We start from the raw sequence: 25,691 nt of genomic DNA, 5'->3' as shown, positions 1-25,691 counted from the left end.
TTGCTGCAGCGTGTTGTAGTAACCTCCCATGTGGATAAACCGAGAGGAGCGAAAACACAGTAATGAGACGAGGGTAAAAAAAAAAAGACACTGTGTTTGGGTCCAATTTCTCCCTCCATTCATCTTCACAGCCCTGGGTTTGTGTGGGACTTGGAACGATGGGATATTTGGCACAGCCCATGTGTGATGATATTTACTGAAGCGTGTTTACGCCCTTGGACCGCCTCGCAGTGGTGTAGTGCTAAAGACTTTTGCCATTTATTCTCGAGGTCTTATTTAGAGTTTCTTAAAGTTATTAGTTTGTTGAATTGTCAGGGGTTTCTAGACATGGAGCAAACATGTGTGTGTGAGAGAGTGTGTGGTTCAAGTATTCCTTACATTGTGGGATGTTTTTTGGTCCCCATAAGGAAAACAGCCTACAAATCACACTAAATTGTTTTGTTGAAAATGCAGAAAGTTTTCTGTGCTGGTAGGGTTAGGCTATAGAATATGGAGTTTGTTCAGTATACAAAAAAATCCAAAAGTTCCCATAAAACACGTGTGGGTCTGCACTTTTCCAAAAAGCTGCAGCTCCCCTCTGTGGTCCAGCAGTGCTCTGCAATGCGATGGACAGATGGAAAGGGAACGGAAACCCTGTTTTGTGTCAGCCTATTTAGAGCCAGGAATGATTGTCCATCAAAGATCAAAATAATTGCTTTTGTCATTTTATGTAATTTTTCCACTCAAAAGAATGCTTTTAAGCACACCGGAATTCTAAATAGTTATATTCTTGTTTCTTTTCACATGGGATATTTTTGTTTTGTTTTTTACACTAGATCATTGAATTGCTTCCTGATGTTTCTTGTTTACGCATATGTAAATTTGCAGATGGATGACAAATTTTTGATGGGGTCCAAAATGCAACATTCACTGCTAAATCTGCCATCCTCATTGAGACGGGCTGCACACTCGCATGCACGGCCGATACACTTTCAGTTGTTTGCCCGTGGCACTTTAGTTCAAGTTTGTGTTTGTGGTGCGGTGAGCATCAGAGGAGTACTGCTTCTCTAATGTTGTATCAGGTGACTCATCTATATTAAGCGTGTTTGGACACACACATGTTTTCGGGTCGCAGGCCTGAGATGGCTCACTCTCTCTCGTGATGGACCACTTCACCTTTCACACACCTGTCGATGCAACCTGGGTGGCAATGAAGGCGCATATGTGCAAAACACACACTTAGAGCGCACGATTATGCTTTCTTTCTTTTGATCGTGCATATTGGACAAGTACACACCCTTATGCAAAAATACATACTGGAAACTTATGCAGAATTGTAAACATGAAGTTCAATGGTAATTTACATTGGAGCAAGAATCAATAAATGAACGCACGCGCACGCGCACACACACACACACGCACATTCCTGCATCATGGCTCATTGCCCGCTGTGCTTTGAAGGAGCTGCATGAATGTTTACTGATGCAAATTAGGCTTCAGAGGCAGAGCCTGTAGGTTTTCAGTGTGTTAATGGAATGTTGAGCGAGGCAGTGGCCTCTGCTGCTTCCTGCCTTTTCCTCTCGTTTCTACAGCTCTTCTCACTACTGGAAGAGCAGATAGAGAAAGAAATGTCGACACCTATCAATGCTTCGTCATTTTTTTTAGATCAACAAATATGAATCAATTGTTTGACTTTAAACAGGCTTTAATGCCCCCCCCCCCCCCCCCCCCCCCAAGATTACGTCTGAATCTTAATTTAGAATGTTAGAGGGATCCTTAGAACGTTCAAAATCGGGGAAAAAAAATAGTTTCTAAGACGTACATAAGGGAAAGTGATACCCTAAAAATAAAATGTTCAGTATTTTTGTCTTGATTTTGCTCAGATAACATTTACTTCAGATGCTAAATTACATGAGTTATGTTTTATTTTCTGAAAAATTTAAAAGTTTTTGGAAAACAGTCAGTAGAGTAAGAAAAATGAACAGTTTCCCCTTTAAATTAAAGTAAATTTTCACATCTCAGTGGCAGATATTTTTTTTCTTGTTTTTTAAACTTACTTAATTTTGATAATTAAAAAAAAGAAAAGAAAAAAAGAAACATTGCTCCTTAAGTAGGCTATGTATATGGATTTAATAATATTTTAGTCATATATTTAAATTCAGATTTGTACTAGAAAACAAGGCAAAAATTCAGATTGTTTTTTAAAGTGCCATGACTTGTCTTTTTTTTCTTGTCTTTCTTTCTTATTTAGACAAATGAAAATTAAATTCAATGTAGGAACTCAATTAATGTTATCATAAAATCAGTATATCAATACAATAATTAGAACATTAAATGAAGTAATCAATTCAATTTAAATACTATTACAATATTTTTAAATATCTTGTCGAGTCTACTATTATACTATTTGTTATCATATGCAAAAAAAAATCTGGTAACACTTTTTTAAAGTGTCCTGTTACATACTTACCATAGTAATAAAAGTAAATTATGCATAATTACATGCAACTAATCCTCAACTAAATCCTAATCCTACCCTATATAGTAAGTACATGTTAATTAATATTACTCAGTACTTAAATATATAATTACACTGTAGCAATGACACCTTAAAATAAAGTGAAACCAAAAATCCTAGGTGTTTATTTATTTATTTAAAATAATGCAGTTCTCGGTTAGGTTTATGAATATGTGTGTAATGTACACGAGCTATATGTTTGGCAGAGAGAGTTCTCAGTGGTTGGTACAGTTACTAATACATGACCTCACTTGACCCCAGAGAGATGAACTGTAGCGATTCACAAAACGGATGGCATGATTGGCACCCTATTTTATAATAAATATGAAGGTCTGTTTACGAACTGCAGTTAAAACCGTTCGCTTCAATGTGATTCAATGGTGAAATCAGTGTCTTAAGTCAATCCTCCAGTACGTAAAGAATGTTTATGGCTTGTAAAACACCCAAATTTAGCCCCTATAAATAAACTTGCAGTGATGAATGGGTCTGTGATAGCTTCAGAAGCCTCGCTGAATCAGGGCTGGATGTTCTGCGGTGGTTTTAAGTGTGTTTGTCCTGGCTCTGCACAGCAAGCTCATTATTGCTGATGCAGATGAGCTCCTATGGCTTAAACCAGCGGCGGGTGTTTTTCTTTTAGCGGCCGTGTGTGGGTTTCTCTGCGGAGAGAGGAAGCCAGACCACAGAGGCTGACTGCACGACCCCGAGCGCCAGGGGTCAACCCCTGCCCAGAGCTCAGGAGCTTTCTGTGGGAAGAGGAGTTGCAGAGGTATACGAGCTAGATGCCAAACGGGTCTATGAAACTGGGAGGAGAAATGTCATGAAGGAGATCTCAGATGTTTCTCTTAGATAGCAGTCTTCTGCTTCTCAGGGTTTTCAGGGAAAAAGTTCCTTTTATGTTTTTTCTTCCTCATAATGAGTGTATTTATATTATGCTTTTATTATGTAAGTGTATTATGTGCTTTTGAGCTTTACCTGTTATTTTTCTTTCAGGCAAATGGACTGTCGATGAAAACTTGGGTACTTTTAAATTAATGTGAATATTAATGATACATATATTAATACACACTCAGAAAAAAAGGTACAAAAGCTGTCACTCGGGTGGTACCCTTTCAAAAGGTTCTAATATGTGAATTTAGGTGCTAATATGTACACTTTTGGTATCAATATGTACCTTTGAGGTACTAATATGCACTCTATAGGTACAAATGTACCTTTTGAAAGGGTACTGCCCCAGTGACAGCTTTTCTACCTTTTTTTCTGAGAGTGATATTGTAAGCCAATCAATCAAAATACTATTAAACAAGAAAAAACTATCTCTATGCTACTTTAAAAAAAAATAGCATTTCATTTAATTGTGCAAATTACTAGCAATTTCAACTGTGAAAATTTGTTTCAGAATTATTCACCAAATCCAGTTTATGTCAACTATTGTCTCATTTCTTTCTTATTTTCTCATAAGGAATTGTAGGAGAAACAGCTCAAATGTGAAGTTTTGCTAAAAGTTTTCTCTGGGACTGGCAGAGATCTGAAGGTGTGACGGTTTATCGCCACGCCTAATACGTTTTAATCTGGAAAGATGCGAGTTAAACTGGAGCTATTAGCCTTTAATTGCATTTCAAGTTAAGTCAAACTGACTGTTGGAGAAACAAACAATGATGTGACTTAATGCATCTGCTGCTTCAAAATACATGGAATCTTGCTGGCCTTTTTCAATGGCGTACATGTGTAGGTGTGTAACGTGCATGCGAGAGAGTGTGTGAGGGATACGGCAGCTCTCTCCCTCCTGGTGGCTGTTTTTAGATGGAGCTCTCGGATCTCCTCAGGGTCTCATCACTCCTCCAGCAGTCAATGAGTCAGTGGGTGGTCTCTCTCTCTCTCTCTCTCTCTCTCTCTCTCTCTCTCTCTCTCTCTCTCTCTCTCTCTCTCTCTCTCTCTCTCTCTCTCTCTCTCTCTCTCTCTCTCTCTCTCTCTCTCTCCTCTCTCTCCTCTCTCTCCTCTCTCTCCTCTCTCTCTCTCTCTCTCTCTCTCTCTCTCTCTCTCTCTCTCCCTCACAAACATGAAGCAAATGCAGGCCTCTTTGCCTACACAGCCATTAACGTGCAAGCCAAACACACACACACACATTCAGTGCGTCTGGAACTGGAATGGTGAAACTCTGTGATTATCGTCTACTGACACCTGTGCGGTTTGAGACGTTTTAAAATTCCTCAGATCAGGTGGTTTGTCTTTGCTCCCACACCCTCTCTCTTTCTTTCTCTCTCTCTCACTCTCTCTGTCTATTTCCCAGCCCTGCAGCTGTACTGGTCTGTGTTGTGAGTTATATTTCTTCTGAAGTATGTGTGTCTGTATAATAGGTTGTGGTGTTTAAAGTGCCTGAAGTGCTTTGCCTGTTGTGTAATATGCTTCCTGCACTTTTCTTTACTCATTTTTGCACTCTGTGACTGTAACACAAGAAACACAGTGTACAGACACATGATCCAACATTAGCTTTTTGCCACACCTGCAAATGGCAATTGAATCAAAAACAAAAAATTACATTTTTATTATGAATTTTGGTTACTCTTTATATGAATTGTCTTTAACTATTATGTAGTTTCATCAATAAATAAGTTCATTTATTGTTCATGTTGTATTGCGAAACACTTTTGCTGCTATTGAGGTGGGATGCAGGTAACGTTAGGGATAGGTTTGGGTAAGTTTAAGGGTTGGTTAAAGGGTTAGTTCACCCAAAAATGAAAATGATGTCATTAATGACTCACCCTCATGTCGTTCCAAGCCCGTAAGACCTCCGTTCATCTTCGGAACACAGTTTAAGATATTTTAGATTTAGTCCGAGAGCTTTCTGTCCCTCCACTGAAAATGTATGTACGGTATACTGTCCATGTCCAGAAAGCAGCAGTGACGCTGCTGACGTAAGACGCTGATGACGTGTTATCTGGTGCGCCCGAGCTTCGTTTACAGTCTGAGGGAGACGCACGATGTAAACAAAACAATCTTCGCAAACATGTCTAAGGATTTCGACACAGAGGAAGACTTGCCTTTTTTTTGCCCATCCATATTTATTTGAACCCGAATACACGGATGAGATAACACGTCATCAGCGTCTTACGTCAGCAGCGTCACTGCGGAGTCGTGAACGCAGATTGACAACAGACCCGGAAGAGAATACAATGCTGAATAAAGTCGTAGTTTTTGTTATTTTTGGACAAAAATTTATTTTCGATGCTTCAAAAATGTCTAACTAACCCACTGATGTCACATGGACTACTTTGATGATGTCTTTATTACCTTTCTGGACATGGACAGTATACCGTACATACATTTTCAATGGAGGGACAGAAAGCTCTCGGACTAAATCTAAAATATCTTAAACTGTGTTTCGAAGATGAACGGAGGTCTTACGGGCTTGGAACGACATGAGGGTGAGTCATTAATTACATAATTTTCATTTTTGGGTGAACTAACCCTTTAAGGTGTAAGGGAAGGGTTAATAGTGTAATTAAAGATGCAGTTATACAAAATAATTACAGCTGTAATTACATGCAGGTAAAATAAGTATGTGAAAACATTATACACAATAAGTGCGTTGTATAAAATTATTAATTTAAATTTTAATACATGGTATTTAAATACCTTATTTTAATTATTTTGATAATGAGAAATGTTTCTTTAGCACCAAATCAGCATATTATGATTTCTGAAGGATCATGTTACACTGAAGTAATGATGCTGAAAATGCAGCTTTGTCTTCACAGGAATAAATTACATTTAAAATATATGAAAAAAGAAAACCGATTTTATTTCTGATCAAATAAATGCAGCCTTGGTGAACATTCATTCCAAAACTTTTAAATTATATCTGGAATTTTCTTCTATATTTAATTAGATTTATAATTATTTTGGCAGTGGGGTAAGAAATTTGAAATATTTGAAAATAAGTCTGATCTAGTTTAGTAAATTAATTTATGTTTAGATGTTAACTGGAAAACGTAACTTTATTCAAGTATAATTTATTAATATTTTCCAATATCCAACTTGCGAAAGCCAATGTTCCTCTCATTTGATGTGTGTTTTGTAGACACAAACGGGCAGAGACATCCTCATATCAAAAGTGATAATGAAACCTGTGATGAAATAACATGGGTACTGTCCATATTTTTCTTCCTCCTACTCACACTCTCTCTCTCTCTCTGTTTTTTTCTCTCTCTCCCTCCCTCATGCTGATTTATTTGGTCGACTGTTTTCTCTAGCCCACATGATCCTGGAGTTTGCATGAAGCTTCCTCAACCAGAACCGATGTCATTTAAATCCAGTTAAATGAATGACCCCATAAATTTTCTCCAATAATAAGCGGGACAGCTGAGAGGAATGCCAGGAGGTGAGATGGAGAACCAGCGTCTGGCCACTGTGTTCTGCTTAAAGAATCTGCCATCTCTCTCTCTCTCGGTCTCTCTCTCTCTCTGTCTGTCTCTCTCCGAGGCTGTTCCCTGAGAATAGGACCTCAGGGACAGGGTAAGACAGCCCACCCAGGGTCTGGATTCACTGGAGGCCACTAAACCTATGCATTCATGAGAAAGAAACAGGCGTGTGCTTTTCACTTTTTTCTCAAACGTTCTCCTTCCTTTCTACATCCACATTTCATCCTGCCTCTATTTCATGTTACTTTTGCGACTCCCCCCTTCACACTATCAGGTGTCTTTATCTTAGGCTGATTAACCCAATAAACCACATCACATACTTTCAGTGGCCTTGGTTCTTGGTATTTAATTCATCTTTATAATGTAATTAAAATAATTTGTTTTCAGAAAACAACACAAGTGACCTTATACTGAGCATTTATTTGGTCTGACTCCAAACCTAACTTTTCTTGCTTTAAAAATGATTTCAAGATTTATTGTTCTGTTTTGTGTAATTGCACAAGTAAAAAGGCAATTAGAGCGTATAGCATTGTAAGCAGGTATGATGTAGTATAAAATAGCACCTTTTTTGTTGTTTGTTATAAATTTTTTCTTGTCCTCTGGCACCGTTATTTTATTTTATTTTATTTACTTTGTATTTTTTTATTTGAATGATTATGTCTCATTGTATTCTACTGGTTCATGGCATTAATAATAATAATAAAAAATAATTGTTTTTAGCGACTCTTCTTATTAGCGACATCGGTGGCCGTTAAGTGAACTGCAAGCCAGCAACTTGCAACAGCAAATGCTCGTGCTCGCACTCTCGTGCACACGTCACGTGACGTACAAGCGTGATACACTGCTCTTCAAGGCTACTCACTGTGAAGTTCTTTTTCGTTCTTTGATTATTAATAAAAAGTTGTAAATTGCAGCAATATACTTTAAACGAACACCCCGACGGCACCCACGCTGCTAAGAGCGACGTTGCTTTCCACACAACAAAAATGACAGCGGGGAGAAAGCAGCAGTCAAGAAAACATCTGATCATAGCGACGATGTGGATATGTTTGCACCTCAAGCTCTGCAATTCACCGGCATCATGTCGACAGAGGAGGTAATTAAACACTGTTGTTATATTTTGATTATAAAGTATTTTTCATACACTTTGGCATTACAGTACAGAATTGTTCTTTCGGCATTATCCTAAATATTGCGTAGGTAAGTAGTCGATTCATGAGTCGGGAGAGCGCGCGTAAATGTCACATCCTTTTGATTTCCATGGCAAAAAGTGTAGTGGCTTTTCATAGACAGTTTTGTTAAAGGATTAGTTCACTTTCAAAAAATGTTTTGCTGATAATTTACTCACCCCGATGTCACCCATGTTGTCCATGTCTTTCTTTCTTAAGTCGAAAACGAAAGTTTTTTGAGGAAAACATTTCGGCTTTTTCTACCCAGAGAGTCTCAATGCAGCTTCTAAGTCTCTACACAATCCCAGTCGAGAAATAAGGGTATTATCTAGCGAAACGATCGGTCATTTTCTAAAATAAGATAAAAATTGATATAGCCTACTTGTTTTTAACAACATTCTTGTGCTGGTCTAAGACGCGCCACGTATTACGTCATCACGTTGGAAAGGTCACGAAAAAAAATATTTTAAATAATAAGAAAAATAAATTAAAACAAAGATGTCGGACGATTTTGAAGTTGGAGGAGAAAATGAGATGGAGTTTTTCGCCCTTTCCACAAATAACTTAGATGAGGTGAACGTGACCTTTCCAACGTGATTACGTAATGCGCCTTGCAGACCAGCACTTGTGGAACAAATGTGGTTAATAAATTTTTTTTTTCTCGAAAATGACAGATCGTTTTGCTAGATAAGACCCTTATTTCTCGACTGGGATTGTGTAGACTTTGAAGCTGCATTGAGACGGACATTTGAACCGTCTTTTGAACATTGGGATAGATGGTTGCCATTGAAGTCCATTCTGTGTAGAAAAAGCCTGGAATGTTTTCCTCAAAAACCTTAATTTCTTTTCGACTGAGTAAAGAAAAGGCATGGATATCTTGGATGACATCGGGGTGAGTAAATTATCAGCACAATTTTTTTTGAAAGTGATCCAATCCTTTAAGCTGTTCACACATTGGCAATAAAATGTGATTAATATTTTTTATACAACACAATTCTTATAGCCCCTTTAAACTTTTTTTTTCATTCTGAGAAATTTGGCTGAAATATCATTGACTACAGAAACACAGGCTAGCCTATGTAACTATGTATATAACTACTGTACCTTTGCATAACAACAGGCTAATTGGAAATTGTAAAAAAAAAAAAAAAAAATCCCCCCTTTGTTTGTACCTCTTGTGCTTTATTGTTCTTCAAGATTTAGCAAGAGCAAATAGAGCTGAATTAATATAGTAAGTACTTTGCTGTTGACAACAATACACAGATTCATTTGGGGTTGTAAGCATCAGTAGAAACTCCAAGGATGTTAATTTCTCTGTTGACATCTCATAATTACATAATTACTGTGATTCTGACACAAAGTAAATGCAGCACTTAATGGCTTTTTACCTCACAAATCCTACTGGTGTTGCAGTGTGGTCTGAAGGCACTGACATGTCAGGAACAAATCTGAGCTGGGATGAATCTCTCTCTTGTGAAGAGACGAAGGGATTTGTTAGGTCAAGTGTTTGCGAATATGTCTGTTGGGCTGATGTGAAATTTACTAAGGCTTCCACAACTCTGTTGGGTTTCTGTGGGAAACAGGAAATCTCAATATTATTCCTGCTCAGAGATGCGCTAAAGTGAGATAGGGCCGAGAGAGATGGAGTGTGCAAGCAAGACGGGATCCAAAGTAAAGGGTAGAATTCAAGACCGCCTTAAATAAGGGTGATGTAGTGTACGCATTACAGGCTCTTTAGCAGAAATAGGCCATACTAGTCTACTGTTTTTTCTAATGAAAGTTTGTTTACTATGGAATATGCAAAGTGAATATTCTGCATAAGGAAACTACATGTGCATGCAAAGCAAAATGCTATCTCACAATGCAGTCACATTTTTTAAAATTAATTTATTCAGCCAATTATTTTGCTTATTTGATTGGACTGCTAAACATTAAGACATTTGTGCATAAATATGAATATTAGCAAGGTATGTCATGTACTGTCCCTCCCCAAATATGATGTCAAAAAAAGTTATGTTTTTAGGCTGGTCTGCCTCAGTTCTCTAACAGCACTCGTCAAAATAATTGAGGTAGCAAAATAATAGATTTTTTGCCATTTGTAATTGATGTATATTAATTTCTAAAATTCAACTAAATGTGACAAGACCAAAAACATTAACAGGCCAGTTTTCAACATTAACAACCCCACCTAATTACAAACGACATTTTCAGAATAACCATTTGAATGAAAAGTTTATTTAAAGCATACATTTCAATGTGTTATTATTGACAAGAAAATGACAAATTACTGATATATTCAATTAAATTTGGACTCACTGTATGATTCTAGAGGTCACTTGCTGAATTAAACATGCAACATGATAAGGTTATGTGACAACAGTGTAGCATACTACTGTCTGAAACATGAATTGTTGCCTATACTGTTTCCACATAGCATACAACTTATTAAAATATTATAGCAGTATGCAATATTGTGCAATACGTAGTGAGCAGTACGCAAGTACTGTTCAAACATAGCCGATTTCTGCTGCATTAATAGAGACACAAATATACAGACCCTGCCATCCAACACTGTGTGAAATGAGGAGGCCATTGAACCCTCGTATCCCAAACTTAGAGCGAGAGGAGGGAGTAAAGAGGGTGCCGTGCTTCACGGGGAGTGTGCTGACTGAGGTACTGTGTGATTTCAGTGACCCAAATCCCATAACTTCCTTTCCAGGTCTACTTAAAGAGAAAAATGGGTGAGATACTTTTAAATGGGGTGGTTGGGTTTTAAAATGAGCCGCTCTTCTTCTTTCGTATGGCTGTAGCTAATATGTTGGTGGACTTTTTGTCCCCCCCCCCCGAGGGCTGAGTCTAGTTTACTGCTGCTGGTTGAAATGGCCCAAATTAACCGCTACTGACGAGCCTTAAGTTGATGGATATTACCCAGTTTATATGGCCTACAAATGTAAACCAGTAACTCAATATTTAACAGCAGAATCATCATCATTAAACATCAGAATGCATTATGTAACTACAATTCCCTCCTCAGTGTAAAATATCCTCTCGTCTATGCGTGTGTATTTGAATGCGTGTGGCTTGTAATCAGCGGAGCACATACATATATCATTTTCATTCTGCTTACCTGTCGTCTGAGTCATGTGCAAGTCGAAAGTAAACAACATTTATCATTGCATGCAAATGACCGATTGCATGCAAATTTGTATCTTAGTATCAACAAAGGCCGTTCAACCAGTCTGGTTTCTGGCCTCAGATGAACTGATACAGGAAATTACAGCCTTGTTCTTTTCCCATGTTTTTCTCGTTTAGCAAACTATAAGCATAAACACTTATGATAAAGCGTTGGAATGTGTCACAATGGCCAATTAGTGGGGCAAATTTACTCATTTACCTATACAGTATGTATGTGTTTATATGTACAGTACGTATGCATGCATGGTGAGAGCGTGTGTTTAGACAGTTAGTTTGCATGGTTAAACCCTCTCAGAAATGTTCATTTTTTTTAGTTAAAGGGATATTTCACCCAAAATTTAAAATTTAGTCATAATTTACTCACACTCATGTCGTTCCAAACCCGTAAGATGTTCGTTCATCTTCGGTACAAATTGAGATGTTTTTGAGGAAATCTGTGAGCTTTATGTCCCTCCATTGACAGCTACTCAACTACCACTTTGACATTTAACAATGTTCATAAAGAGGTGGTAATGAGTGGTTTAGTCCAGCGAACATAAACAGAAGCTCAACCGAACCTGCTTGACGCAAGAGAGAAAACCTCCTTGGTTCTTGCTGAAGCTCAAACTTGCTGCGTAACACGAGAACAAACCTCATTGGTTCTTGCTGAAGCTCAAACGTGCCGCGTAACACGAGAACAAACCTCATTGGTTCTTGCTGAAGCTCAAACGTGCCGCGTAACACGAGAACAAACCTCATTGGTTCTTGCTGAAGCTCAAACGTGCTGCGCAACACGAGAACAAACCTCATTGGTTCTTTGTCAAAGCTCAAACGTGCCGCGCAACACGAGAACAAACCTCATTGGTTCATGCTGAAGCTCAAACGTGCTGCGCAACACGAGAACAAACCTTATTGGTTCTTTGTCAAAGCTCAAACGTGCTGCGCAACACGAGAACAAACCTCATTGGTTCTTGCTGAAGCTCAAACGTGCTGCGTAACACGAGAACAAACCTCATTGGTTCTTGCTAAAGCTCAAACGTGCTGCGCAACACAAGAACAAACCTCATTGGTTCTTGCTGAAGCTCAAACGTGCCGCGTAACACGAGAACAAACCTCATTGGTTCTTGCTGAAGCTCAAACGTGCTGCGTAACACGTGAACATACCTCATTGGTTCTTGCTAAAGCTCAAACGTGCTGCGCAACACAAGAACAAACCTCATTGGTTCTTGCTGAAGCTCAAACGTGCCGCGTAACACGAGAACAAACCTCATTGGTTCTTGCTGAAGCTCAAACGTGCTGCGCAACACGAGAACAAACCTTATTGGTTCTTTGTCAAAGCTCAAACGTGCCGCGCAACACGAGAACAAACCTCATTGGTTCTTTGTTAAAGCTCAAACGTGCTGCGTAACACGAGAAAAAACCTCATTGGTTCTTGCTGAAGCTCAAACGTGCTGTGTAACACGTGAACATTCCTCATTGGTTCTTGTTAAAGCTCAAACGTGCTGCGCAACACGAGAACAAACCTCATTGGTTCTTGCTGAAGCTCAAACGTGCCGCGTAACACGAGAACAAACCTCATTGGTTCTTGCTGAAGCTCAAACGTGCCGCGTAACACGAGAACAAACCTCATTGGTTCTTTGCTGAAGCTCAAACGTGTTGCGCAACATGAGAACAAACCTCATTGGTTCTTTGCTGAAGCTCAAACGTGCTGCGCAACACGAAAACAAACCTCATTGGTTCTTTGCTGAAGCTCAAACGTGCTGCGTAACACGAAAACAAACCTCATTGGTTCTTGCTGAAGCTCAAAAGCGCCGCGCAACACGAGAACAAACCTCATTGGTTCTTGCTGAAGCTCAAAAGCACCGCGCAACACAAGAACAAACCTCATTGGTCCTTGCTGAAGCTCAAAAGCGCCGCGCAACACGAGAACAAACCTCATTGGTTGAGCTTCCGTTTACCACAAATCATGGAAAATTTTTATTCGTTTTACGATCTCTTTATGAACTTCTGGAACTGAGAAAGTGGTAGTTGCTTAGCTGTCAACAAAGGACCAGAAAGCTCTCAGATTTCATCAAAAATATCTTTATTTGTTTTCCGAAGATGAACAATATTCTTATAGGTTTGGAATGACATGAGGGTGAGTAATTAATGACAGAATTAAAATTTGTGGGTGAATCCCTCACACCTTTTAAAGTCATGATCTGACTGCTTGCTTCATGCCCTGTTTTTTTTTAGCTTTCACTAGGTAATTATTTAGCTAGATGTTCAGGCGGCACCTCCTTCTCTATTTAGAAAATCGCTAGTTTAGACGTTTAGCTGTTTGTTCAGAGTTGATGATGAGTATCGTTTAATGCTGAGGCCAAATGGCGGTAACTTGGATTTTGATGTTTACCTGTAACTCTGAGGGAGGTGTAGTCTACACTATTATTGTAGTAATTTTGTGGTAAAACACCTTTGGCTATATCCGCTTCTTGTGTGGTTAAGGTTATGAAGTCTAACGTGTAGTGTCAGTACGGAAGGAGATTTATGTTGATTTATGTGCAACTAATAAGCAGTGTGTTTATTTTCAAAGAAAGGTACAGACCGTCTCAAAATGAGAGAGACAAACAGAGAGAGAGAGACGAGGCGAAAATTGAGACTCATAAATAACTGACTCATGCTGTTTTGGATGCACACCAGCGGTAATTGGCTTTCAAGAATTTAAATTCAAGATGCTAACGCCTTTGGTTTCTGTAACCAGATTCTCCCTCAGTTAAACTAGTACTTCACAAGTCGTTTCAAATCCAAAATAGCTAATGAGCGCAGTCACTTTAACTCAAGAGTCTTAAATGCTAAACGCTTCCAATGTAGACAGCCCTGCTGATTTGTGATGGGTGCAATCTTATTTTGAGCTGCTTGTGAAAAAACAACAACAAAAAAAAACACTATATATACACTATAAACTACCATTAAGGATTTAAAAAAATTAGTTTTACTTTTTTTTTTAAAGCTTTTATGCTCAGGCACTAATGCTACATTTATTTGATCAAAAATACTGTAAAACAGTAATGCTAATGAAACCGTATTATTTCAATTTAAAAGAACTGTTTTCTAATTTAAATATAAATGTAATTTATTCCTGTGATACAAAGCTGAATTTGTAGCATAATTAATCCAGTCTTCAGTGTCACATGATCCTTCAGAAATCATAATATGCTGATTTGCTGCGCAACAAACATTTCTGATTATTATTAATGTTGATAACAGTTGTGCTGCTTAATATTTTTCTGTAAATTGTGTCAAACTTGTGTAGAAAAAACATTCTTTAGTATGTTTCAAGCCCCCTGGGTAACAGTTCTTCATTCAGGACAGGTACTTAAGTAAATAGTTTTCTCCAACTAACGTTTTATTTGCGTGTAACTTATAAATTGCTTTAAGAGACCCTTAAAAAGCAATAGACAATTATAGAGGCTCTTTGTAGGTTACTGGGTGAGGACTAATCACACTCGCTGCAAACACAGTAGATCCTGGTACAGGTGTCGGTCCAGACATGTTCCCCCAGCTGCCTGAAGTGCATCAAAGTGCTGTGTACTAGTCTGAGACAAGCTAACAATACACGCAGACCTGTGCAGGTAGACAAGAGGGGGGTGAATGAAGGATTTGGTAAAATCACTCAGTTTGAGAAAGACATGGGGAATGAGGAACCACACAAACTGCAGGTGTGCAGCGTCTTTCCAGACAGCTGTCTGCACACAAACACGCACATGCACATACTCATTCACTGATACATTTTTTTTAGACGTTTACTTATTGGTGGCAGCTGCCTGACTTTCTCAGGCGTTCGTAGAAGTGGGATTACAGGGCTTTTATGAAAGCAGATCCTGTGTTTATGTGTGTGCATGTGTGTGTTTGTGCTCAACCACCAATGACGGCGCAGTGCAACTCCATCACCTCCATAAACACATTCTCCAGCCTTTACATGCACAGCAGCAGGGATTACAGAGGCTCACTTTCACTCGCTCTACATATACACATTTGCTGAAACGCATAAAAGTATGTTTATGTTATAATCTTAGTTATTTCGAATTTTAAACACTCATGTCTTTCCAAAGCTGTATGACTTACTTATTCGTCCTTGCAACACAACATGAGAAATGTTGAAGAATCTATTGATTATTATTATTTTTTTGACAATTTACAGTGAATGGAGACTGAAGCTGTCAAGATTCAAAAAGGTTGCAAAAACATCATAAAAGTAGCCCATACTTCTGAAGCTGTATGATAACTTAACGTGAGATGGACAAATGGAAATTTAAGTTGTCGTTCACTGTTAATTGTCCCCTCCAGTGAGCAGTTAATGGAGTTTAGTCTGATTCATGAATGAATCATTCAAACTGTTTTTTAAACTGGGTTTTAGCAGATTGTTTGAAAAGGGTAACACTTTATTTCAATAGTCCACTTTAGACTTCTACTAACTACAAGTAACTTTGTATTTACATGTCAACTAACTCTCATTAGAGTATTAGTAGACTGTGTGCTTTCTGTTAACACTTTATTTTGATGGTCCCTCAACAGGCTGGACTATACTGTAAGTAACTTTTCAAGTACATGGCAACTTATTCTACTAACCCTAATCTCGAACCCTAACAGTCTAATACTCTATTAAGAGTTAGTTGACATGTAGTTGCAAAATTAATGAGCTAGTTGGTAATTAATTCATGGTTGATGACCATGTAATGCAACATTAGAATGTCTAAAGTGGACTATAAAGTGACTGAGAAGAACTGAATGTGCCAAGCATTGTTATTTGTGTATTATTCATACTATTAAAGTTTTTTTTATTTTTTTATTTGCAATACATTTTTAGTAATTATGTGATTCTGTCATTTTTATTAGTTTTTTTATATTTCTGGTTAGCTTGAATTATTATTCACAGCCTAATTTCAGCTTTAGTTTTAGTAATTACAGCATTTTAACTTATTTTCTAATTTTCATTTACAGTTTTGAGTTAAGTTTTTCATACAGTGTTTATTTTATTTTTTTCTATTTAAGCTTTATTTGAATTAGGATATTCTTCAAAATTAAAAAAAAATCGCAGAACAACGAGTGTGAGTAAATAATGACAGAAAAGTCATTATTGGATAAACTTTTACTTTAAATAATTAATTATATTCAACATTATGAAATGACTGCTTGGCTAATGACAGTTTATACTGAGGTTTCCTGGATGAAGCTTGTGGATTGATGATGCTTTTGTCCGTTGAGGGCTCCACAGGAAAACGCTGTAATTAGGAGTTAGAGATGTGGATCCATCTATTTACTTTCCCTGAGTGATCATTAGTCCGACTGTGGCTGTTTCATTAGTCACTGATGAAGCATTTGGCATCAAACCCACCTTCAGTCTGTTGGGCCTATCCCACAATCCCTCTGTTCTGGGGACATCATTAGGACATTGAACACTTCATGGCATGGGCTCTCAGAAATTAATTACAAAATGAAAAAAATGATAATATAGAGCTGGTTGCTGATTATTAGACTGAAAACTACATTGAAGGTCAATTAGATTTGCACGTTTTTCGAAGAAATGGTATGTGAGTTACTGCCACAATTTTGAGTGTTATGACCGGTTGCCAGGGCGTTGCTATGTGATTAAGGCATTCTGAGTAATTCTTAAAATGTTGCAATGCAGTGTGTTCTATGTAGTACAGGGTGTTCTAGGTAGTTGCTAGGATGTTTTATAGGTCAGTCCAAGTGAAAAGTTTCCATTCTCAAGTATTTACACGTTTCAGAAGTTTGGAGGCATTTAAAAATAATAATAATTGAAAGTAGTCTCTTATTCTCACCAAGGCTGCATTTATTTGATCAAAAATGCAGTAAAATAGTAATACTGTAAAATATTATAGCTATTTAAAATATCTTTCTATTTTGATGTCATTTATTACTGTGATGGCAATATTTTTGTGCTAACATTTTAATGCATGCTTGCTGAATACAAGTATAACATTTTTGTTTCATCAAACGGCAGGGGAAAACCATATGCCAGACCACTTAGAAAAAAAGTAATAACACCTCTCCTCAAAAATGTTTGGTGGTTTAATAATTACATTTTGTTTGTTGTAAGTATACAGGATCCGACTGTGAGAGATTTGTGCTGTCGTAAAAATAGTTTTACATATGTTAAGGTATAGAACAAGAAAAAAAGTTTAGTTGGTGTTTAGTGAGACCAACTACTTAGATGGTAAGTTATATGGGACAAGGTATAAGTTAGTGTGTGTGTGTGTGTGTGTGTGTGTGTGTGTGTGTGTGTGTGTGTGTGTGTGTGTGTGTGTGTGTGTGTGTGTGTGTGTGTGTGAAATTCAGAGGGGTCCAGCAGCTGTGATTTATGAGGCTGGGATTCTCTCTGACTGCAGTGTTTAGTGTATGGCTTGCCCTTGTCAGCTCACACTACACAATGCCATAAATTATTGATCATTTAAAACAACAAAGCAAAAACGTGTGTGTGCACATTGGAGAGCGTGTGCATGTGGCTTTTTGTTATGATGTGTATATATACTGGTATTTGTGTGTGTGTGTGTGTGGAGAGAGAGAAAGAGGGAAAATGGAGAGCAAACAATTGATTTACGACGGGGCCATAGGACTTAATTTCACCGTTTAGCGAACGGCTAGCTAATACCCTATGAATCTTCCATGTTTTTACAGCAAAACAATTGACTCTAAATCAAACGCTTCACTTCCCTCTTGAATGCGAAGACAAGACAAAAGTGAAGTGTGTAGGTGGCATGGCACAGCAACCTAAAATTTTTACGTTTTGTGAAACTCTGTTTTAAAGGTTGATTGGGCTATTTGTTGTAGAAAAAGTTTACATTGCATCAAAAAAAAAAATTTTTTTAGACAAATAAATACTAAACTGCAATATTTTACAATAGAGAATCACTTTGGTGGTGAGAGTCCAACTAAAAGGAATGCCGAGCCTGCTCAGCAAAAAAAAAAAAAAAAAAATTGTTTTTGGTCAAAGCATTTTGTAGACTTTTGAAGAAAAAAAAATTGTTATTCAAAATTATTAGATTTTTTAGCTCTATCATTGTGATTTGATATTTGCTAAGTATTTTTTTGTAAAAGTTTTAAGGATGTTTCGTGTCACCATTACAGTGATTAGTGTATACTTCTGTGAAGTTTCTTCCATTTTAGTAAGTATAAACAACTTATTTAGGTATAGTTTGCTCAACAAACTGATACACTGACTAATAAAATATGTAGAAAATTGTTTCACTGAGAAATCTAGAAATGGCAAGTAACACACTGAATTAAACATGAACTTCTGAAGTACAAAGACTGAAATAATATTTTCTTGTAAAATGTAATCCAATAATCTTGGTGCATTTAAAACTTTGAAAAATATTTTTTACAGTTGAGTCGCCTTTATGTATTTAGCGCTTTATACAACACAGATTGTTTCAGAGCAGCTTTACAGAAACTCTTTTCACTTTTTTGAAGTTTTTATCTTCAGTTTAACTTAAAATTTAAGCTTATTGAACTTGTATACACAAATAAAAAGTATACACATTATTTTTGAGTTTATAGAGCTTATTATATTTAATGAAAGTACAGACCAACTTTAATTTAAGTTGATATAACATTTGTTCCATAAGTTGAGCTGGTTGCCTCAAGTTTTCTCAGATTTAGATTTTTTTTTTAAACGGTGCATCTGTTATTGGTCAGAACAACGCCCCGCCCCAAAGTCTGAGCAGATTGGTTGAGCCAATGTTGCTGTGTGTAAACAAATAGAATAAAGTTTTGAAAGCACCTTAGATCAACAGTATTTACATTTTTGGCTAAAACAACATACAAATTACTTTTGTTTTACATTAAAAAATGCACATACAAATTTACACACTTCACTTACGTATGATACAAACATTTCTTGTTTTCTCAAAGCATGTGTTCTGTCCCTTCGATATAGAAAGAAGAAGTTAAGGAAGAAAATGTCATCATTTTCTTATGAATGGGAAAGAAAGATCCTGTTCGGACTTGCACGGCCCAATAAAAGACTGAGACAATTAAAATCTTGTTTCCTGGAGAAAGCCCACAGATATGCTGTGAGCTCCTCAGGTGTTTACTTGCGTCGTGAGTACATGTGCGTTTCCTCCACACACCCTGGAATGTGTGTGTGTGTGTCACATGTATGAGAGTTCTGTCTACATGAAGTTCACAAGTAAACTGATACTATATTGGCAGCTCCTCTCTGGTAGGTGGTCCAATTTTTGCGGTGTGCCACATACAGTATGAGTGTGTGTGTGTTTCTATATGTTTATCAGTTCCGGGCCGGCACTTGTGGTACCCTTAGAGGCAGGGTTAAATTCTGAGCAAATGTGTGTAGGTTACAGTGTGTCTCTCCGAAACTCTTCCCCGGGGATGGAGGCTGGTCTGGCTGCCTCTCAAAGACAGCCTTTTTCTCACTTATCCTGGGGGAGCTTCCCCTCCCTCCTGTTCTGAAATTTATGCAAAGACAATACTCTCTAATTGCAGTATCACATAACCAGCACATTCTTCCAAAGCCCATTACAATTTGCTGATGTAAAACGCTAGCATTTCTCACAGACAGACAGAGAGACAGAATGAATGAGGGAATGAAAGAAACATAAATAGAAATAGATTATCATTATATGTGAGTGCCTCTGTGTCTCTTTCATCCATTAACACTGGGGATTTTCCTTTGGTATAAAAATTTGGCATGCAACTTGTCCGGCACCATTTGTTGAACCGACTTTTTGTTGAACTTGAACCGCCAACTTAACCCAGAACACCCTAGCGATCACATATGCTCTAAGAAACGGTTCGGATCACCTTAGCAATGTAAAAATATACAGTAAACATAGAAATTAGGGTTGTCAAATCGATTAATAAAAGTTTGTGGTTATATAATATGTGTGACTGTATATGGAACATATATTATTGTATATATAATAATATATATACACACATAAATATTATATCAAAACAAACTATATATATATATATATGAAAAAATTTATAAAATGTTCAACTATAATATTTTTATTCTAAAATATTTTCATATTACATTACATTATTGCTGTGTAAAGCTTCTCTCTTTTTCTTTACTATGACAGTATAGCTACTTGCATATGAATCTGAGAGAGAGAAATGGTGAGAAGAAGATGGAAAAAGAAGAGAAAGAGACCAAACTCTGAAATCTATAAATGTATTTTACAGTTCCATTTCAGTTCAAGTAGGTGTATTAGAAAAATGAGATGATTCACTGTTTTCCAGAGCGACACACTGCTCGGTCTCCTGGTAAAACACAAACATGGCTATACATCTTTTATGATACAAAAATACTGGCTTTAGACTGTCTGTCCTGCACTGTTTGGACATGTTAAAGGTCGTCTGTGGACAAAGACACGGCTTATCCTCAAAAACCAGTTGGCTGTTCGCCCCATGGATGGAAGTGTAAAACAAGCCAACACCCCCATCCGTCTTTGAAGAAACGGTACAGCTAAATCTCACGGCACACAAACCTCACCGCAAAACCACACGCCCTGGCAGAGACACGTACAGCTGGGCACCTCTCTATAGTATCACACATTTCCTCTCTTTCTCCCACTCTCTCCTCTTAAGTGGTTTCCATTATCAAGATTGTTCATTTCAGATGCGATGCATGCTGGAATCTTTTCTCTGCCCGGGGGTTTTACGTGTCTTTGTGCTCTCAAAGCTGTCTAAACAGACAACACCTGAGAAGCAAGGAGGATTATGGGCCTTTGAGGGTGGCGGGTGCACATGTGCGCTGCAGTGTCTGAGTCAGATCTAATATCGGTCAGGCCCGTTCACCTAAGCCTGGTTTATTGGGTCTTCTTTCTATTCCTCTAATGTGAGCATTAAGCACTGCCTCGTGCATTGTGCGTGTCACGATGGGCCGACGGGTGCTAGGAGGAGATGATACGAGGATCAGTGTAAGATTAAGACGAAAGCAAACCCCTGTAATTAAAAGGTTGCAAATTGAATTTGAACTTTGATGTGTTTGAGTGCTGCTGTCCACATGGTAGTAGTTTGGAGGAAGTCAGAATATGAGAGATTAACCTTATTATGTTTGTCTCAAAGCTTTTCATACCAGTGTCTGGCTAGATGGGAACAGCCATGATGAAGAGTCTGAGTATGTTGATTACAAAAGGAATGCACACAATCCCTAGGGATACACTAAGATTCTGTCAAATTTACGGGCGGAAAAATGGCAGCTGTAGTTGCCAGAACTTTACCGTAAAAAAAATACAGTAGCAATATTGTAAATTTAACAGATTGAACTTTATATTTACAGTACTAAAATGTATATTCAGTAACTGAAATATTACTAAAATATGTTTATAAGGGAACTTATTTTAACCAACTCGCAGGTTTTTTTAAGAGTTAAAATTATGGTCACAGAAATGAAAATTGCCATTGTTCACAAACCCCTAAGTTTGTATGACTTTCTTTCTTTGATATAGAAATTCGTAAGAGTGTAATGGTTGCCCATGCATTAACAATGAATGAGGACTAAAGCTTTCAAGCTTCAAATAGGACACAAATTGCATCATAAAAGTAGTTCATTTGACTCCTGTGATATATTTCAAGTTTTCTGATGATGAAGAGACTGAAATTTAAGTCATTGGTCTCTGAAAAGAGAAGTAGTGATTTTATGAACATATTATATTACATATTATTATTATTACATATAAAACATTTTTTTTTTTTACATTTTAATAAAACAATTTTGGTTCACTTTTAAAGTGGACACAAGTTTGAACACATTCAACATAAACATTCCTCATGAATGACTTGTTCACAAATTAGACGAATCTAAAAACACACATTTATATTTTGATAAGAAAGAAAGTCTAACAGGTTTTGAACAACAGGAAGGTGGGTAAATAATGACATCATTTTATTTTTTGGTCAATAATTTCTTTAACTTTTGGGTCATCCTATATTAGCAGAGTCAGGAATTCATTGTCCTTTCCTTCGCTCTTTCTCTCTCTCTCTCCTTCTCTCTCTCTCTCTCTCTGTCTTTGCTCTTGCTCGGCAGGCAGTAGATGTGTTTATTAAAGCCCACAGAGGCCCAGCAAAGCGAATCGCTGGCCCACGGCTCTACAGCGTTTTGCCCCCTCTCCCCTCCATATCTGACGCTACGGCCCCTCTGTGTCTGTCTACAGCTGTGCTCCTCACGACTCACAGAGGGCCCTGCCAATCACGCTGCTTTCTGTACTGCCGCTAATAACACATTACACAATCTGATTTCATGACTTTTCATAACTTTCAGTTACTTTTGAACCCGCATCCTGTCTGGACTGTATCAATTGTATCTTCCTGTTCGCCCTTGTTTTTTTTTTTTGTGTGTCTCATAGTTTGCACATCTTCGTGTTTGACAAATGGATTCTTTGGAACTCTTCAGGTTGTGACTTTCATGCATGGCAGCTCTTGAAAAGTGTGAGTTAAAAAGTTTTCAGCCTAAATGTCAAGACAAAAATTAGACAATGTTGGCGTCCCCAGCAGATAAGCTAATGGAATGATGGCAGCGTGGGAGTTTTAGATGCGATCGGTTTGTTAATCCTAGAGTGAAACGAGTGCAAACCTGCAACCGACCACTGAGCTCACAGTCATACATGAATTAATGTGAACACTCCAAACAAACTCAGATCCCTTTTAAAGGGGTGTTATAATGCCCTTTTCACAAGATCTCAAGTCTCTGATGTCTCCTGAATGTGTATGTGAAGTTTTAGCTCAAAATACCCCGCAGATATTTTTTAATAGCATGTTAAAATTGTCACTTTTTGAGAGTGAGCAAAAACGCGCTGTTTTTGCGTGTCCCTTTAAATGCAAATGAGCTGCTGTTCCCGGAAAAGAGGGCGGAGTTTCTAGAACTCATGTGTTAGCAGCTCCAATTACCTCACACAGACATACACTGAACATTTCAAAAACTTTTAACCTTTTTATGTTCAATCCGAAGTCGGACAAAGATGGAGAGACTCAAGAAGAAGTGACAACATGTAGAAAGCAACAGGACATTTCTGAATGGTTAGTTGATGAATTTATGTAGCTGATGTGGAGTTAATTATTTTCTAGTCATTGATTAGCATATTCTGTCATGATCATTTTTTGTCATGTTTTTGTAAATGTTAGGGTTAGTGATGTCACTAATCCGGGAGGAAGCTTATGTAGTCCCTTTGTAGTCATGTAGTTTAAATATCTCCCTTTGCTTTGAACTTTGAGCGTCGTAAGATTGCAGATGTTGTTTATGCTCACAAAGCAACATTACACACTAACTAAAGTTAAAAAAGTGAAATCATAATCAACCACCCCTTTAAGTAAACCGAAGTAATTACGGGTTTAGACCACACGATAATTTTGTCTCTTACGATAGTCACTGTCATATTATGTGATTTTGACTCCTATATTCTTGTGGTGTCATGGACAAGAAACATGTCAGACTACACTTCCTGACCAATTATTGCTTCCCGCTTATAACGAGATGGCGAACAAGCGACTTACTTTCGGAAACAAGAGCACAAACAAACTACCGAAGTGGCGTGTTAGCTTAATGCTAATTCCAATACTCAGTGGGTTGCTCAAGCGCCTCTGCTATCATTTGTCACCATTTATCTTTTTTCACTCTGTCATGGTATAAACATCTTAAAGACAGGAGTATTGTTACCATAGCTCCCCGAACCTGGCATAACTCCACCTAGCAGCACCAATACCATCGTCTCTCTCTCGTTTCGCCATGTTTGAAAGCGGTGTACGGGGCACTTCTGTGATCCTATTGGTGTTTACATCACAGATGTGATGGAACCTGTTGTGGATAACTGGAGAAAATTAAGCATACCAGTCTTTCTGTTGTGACATTGTGAAGTGGCGCAGCTGCAGCGTCAGTTGTTGTCCACTATGAAGATGAAACGATTGATTCTTGCATCCCCTTGTATTACGAATCTCCACGACACCCTCTGTCAAGCGGATCATGCCAAAATCGGGGCTGAAAGTCTGAACCCGGCATAAGACCATCTTAATAAGTTTGCTGCATCCCAAATCTCATACTGTCTGAATAAGTACTACATTTGAATTAGAATTTTCTTTGCAACTGTTTCAAAAAGTATGTTCCATATATGCGTGGTATGAATGACATTCGGACGTATACATCCAGCATGTTGTTACTGTCACGTGACCAACCATCGTCAGCTGCATCCAAGGGGGTAATCCATCCGCCAGAAACTGAAGCCTCCGCGGGAGCCGCCATTGTAGCAGAACTTCACCTGCTGTTAGCATTCCATTGACTCCCATTCATTTTTGCGTCACTTTGAAAGCGAATAACTTTACATCTGAAGTGTCCAAAGACTCCATTTGTCCATTATTTATTTCTAAAGAAACACGAAAATGTATAAAAGGCTCCATTACTTTGTATCTTACGTTATGACTTCGTAGAAGCCGTTTTTGTAAAAAATAGGCTAACGATTGCGTCATACCCACGCGACTCTCTGTCGCACTGTAGAGAAATTACCGTATAGACCGGCGGAGAAGCTCGCAAGCAATCGGGGGGACGTGGAGGCATAAAGTCAAGGGAGAAGCCCATAGAGATTCATAAAGTTGCTCATGCTGCTAGCTCATTGACAACTAACAATCACGCTCTCCGTCTCTGCGAGATTCGGAAGGGAATGATTCAGATTTCCCTCGGCACAGCTACTAGAAGACCCACGTCACATCTACGTCGTCAAGCTCAGTTTGAGCCTGCGCAGTTCGCCTGGCGATCAGGAAGTGAGTGCTTCAAATGGGCTTCACTTTTCTTCGTTGAAATCTATGGGGTCGCTGTGTCCATCTTATATACTGTCTATGGCTGCATCGCTGCATCGCATTCATGAATCCTCTCCCGTGGCCTCATGGGATAGTAAAGTGTCCATCAAATGCATGATAGAATTCAGAATCGCAGTGGAAGTAGTAGGTCATCTGGGTACATTTCGCCAACTGTTTTTCCGAATACTATGTATTCAGACATACTACTCTTTAGGAGTACTGTTTTTCCGCATACTATAGAGAAGGGAAGTGTTCGATTTCAGATGCAGTGGTTATATGAGTGTTTTGAGATTTCTTCTTCTACTACTACTACTACTACTACTTATAGTAATAATACTAATATATATAATTGGGTCTCAGTCCACTTTCCATTCACACTATAGTATTTGACCATTATTGTGATTTATTATTTATTACACAACTGACACTTTGACGCTTCAAATAGTTCATAAAGAGATTGTAAAGCTAATCCATGTGAGTTGAGCTGTTTAGTCCACATTTTCTAAAGAGACACAATCACTTTATATGATGAACAGATTGAATTTAGTCTTTTATTCACATATAAATATTCATCATCTCACACATCAGTTGTGTAAACGGCAGCTCAAGCATGTTCGCTTG

At 37.9% G+C, this 25,691-nt stretch overlaps 1 long non-coding RNA gene across 1 annotated transcript in view; it reads left to right on the top strand.

Annotated features, from left to right (window-relative positions):
- The first annotated feature begins 7,692 nt into the window (after positions 1-7,692).
- Positions 7,693-25,691, top strand: part of LOC306995705 — a 248,280-nt gene continuing 230,281 nt past the window's right edge. The window contains exon 1 of the long non-coding RNA XR_013796916.1: positions 7,693-8,011. This is a non-coding gene — a long non-coding RNA (uncharacterized lncRNA). The remainder of the gene's footprint in view (positions 8,012-25,691) is intronic.

This window comes from Phoxinus phoxinus (genome assembly GCF_949152265.1).
Source record: "Phoxinus phoxinus genome assembly, chromosome: 3".
Taxonomy (NCBI): Eukaryota; Metazoa; Chordata; class Actinopteri; order Cypriniformes; family Leuciscidae; genus Phoxinus; species Phoxinus phoxinus.
This window is presented reverse-complemented; position numbering and strand designations above follow the sequence as displayed.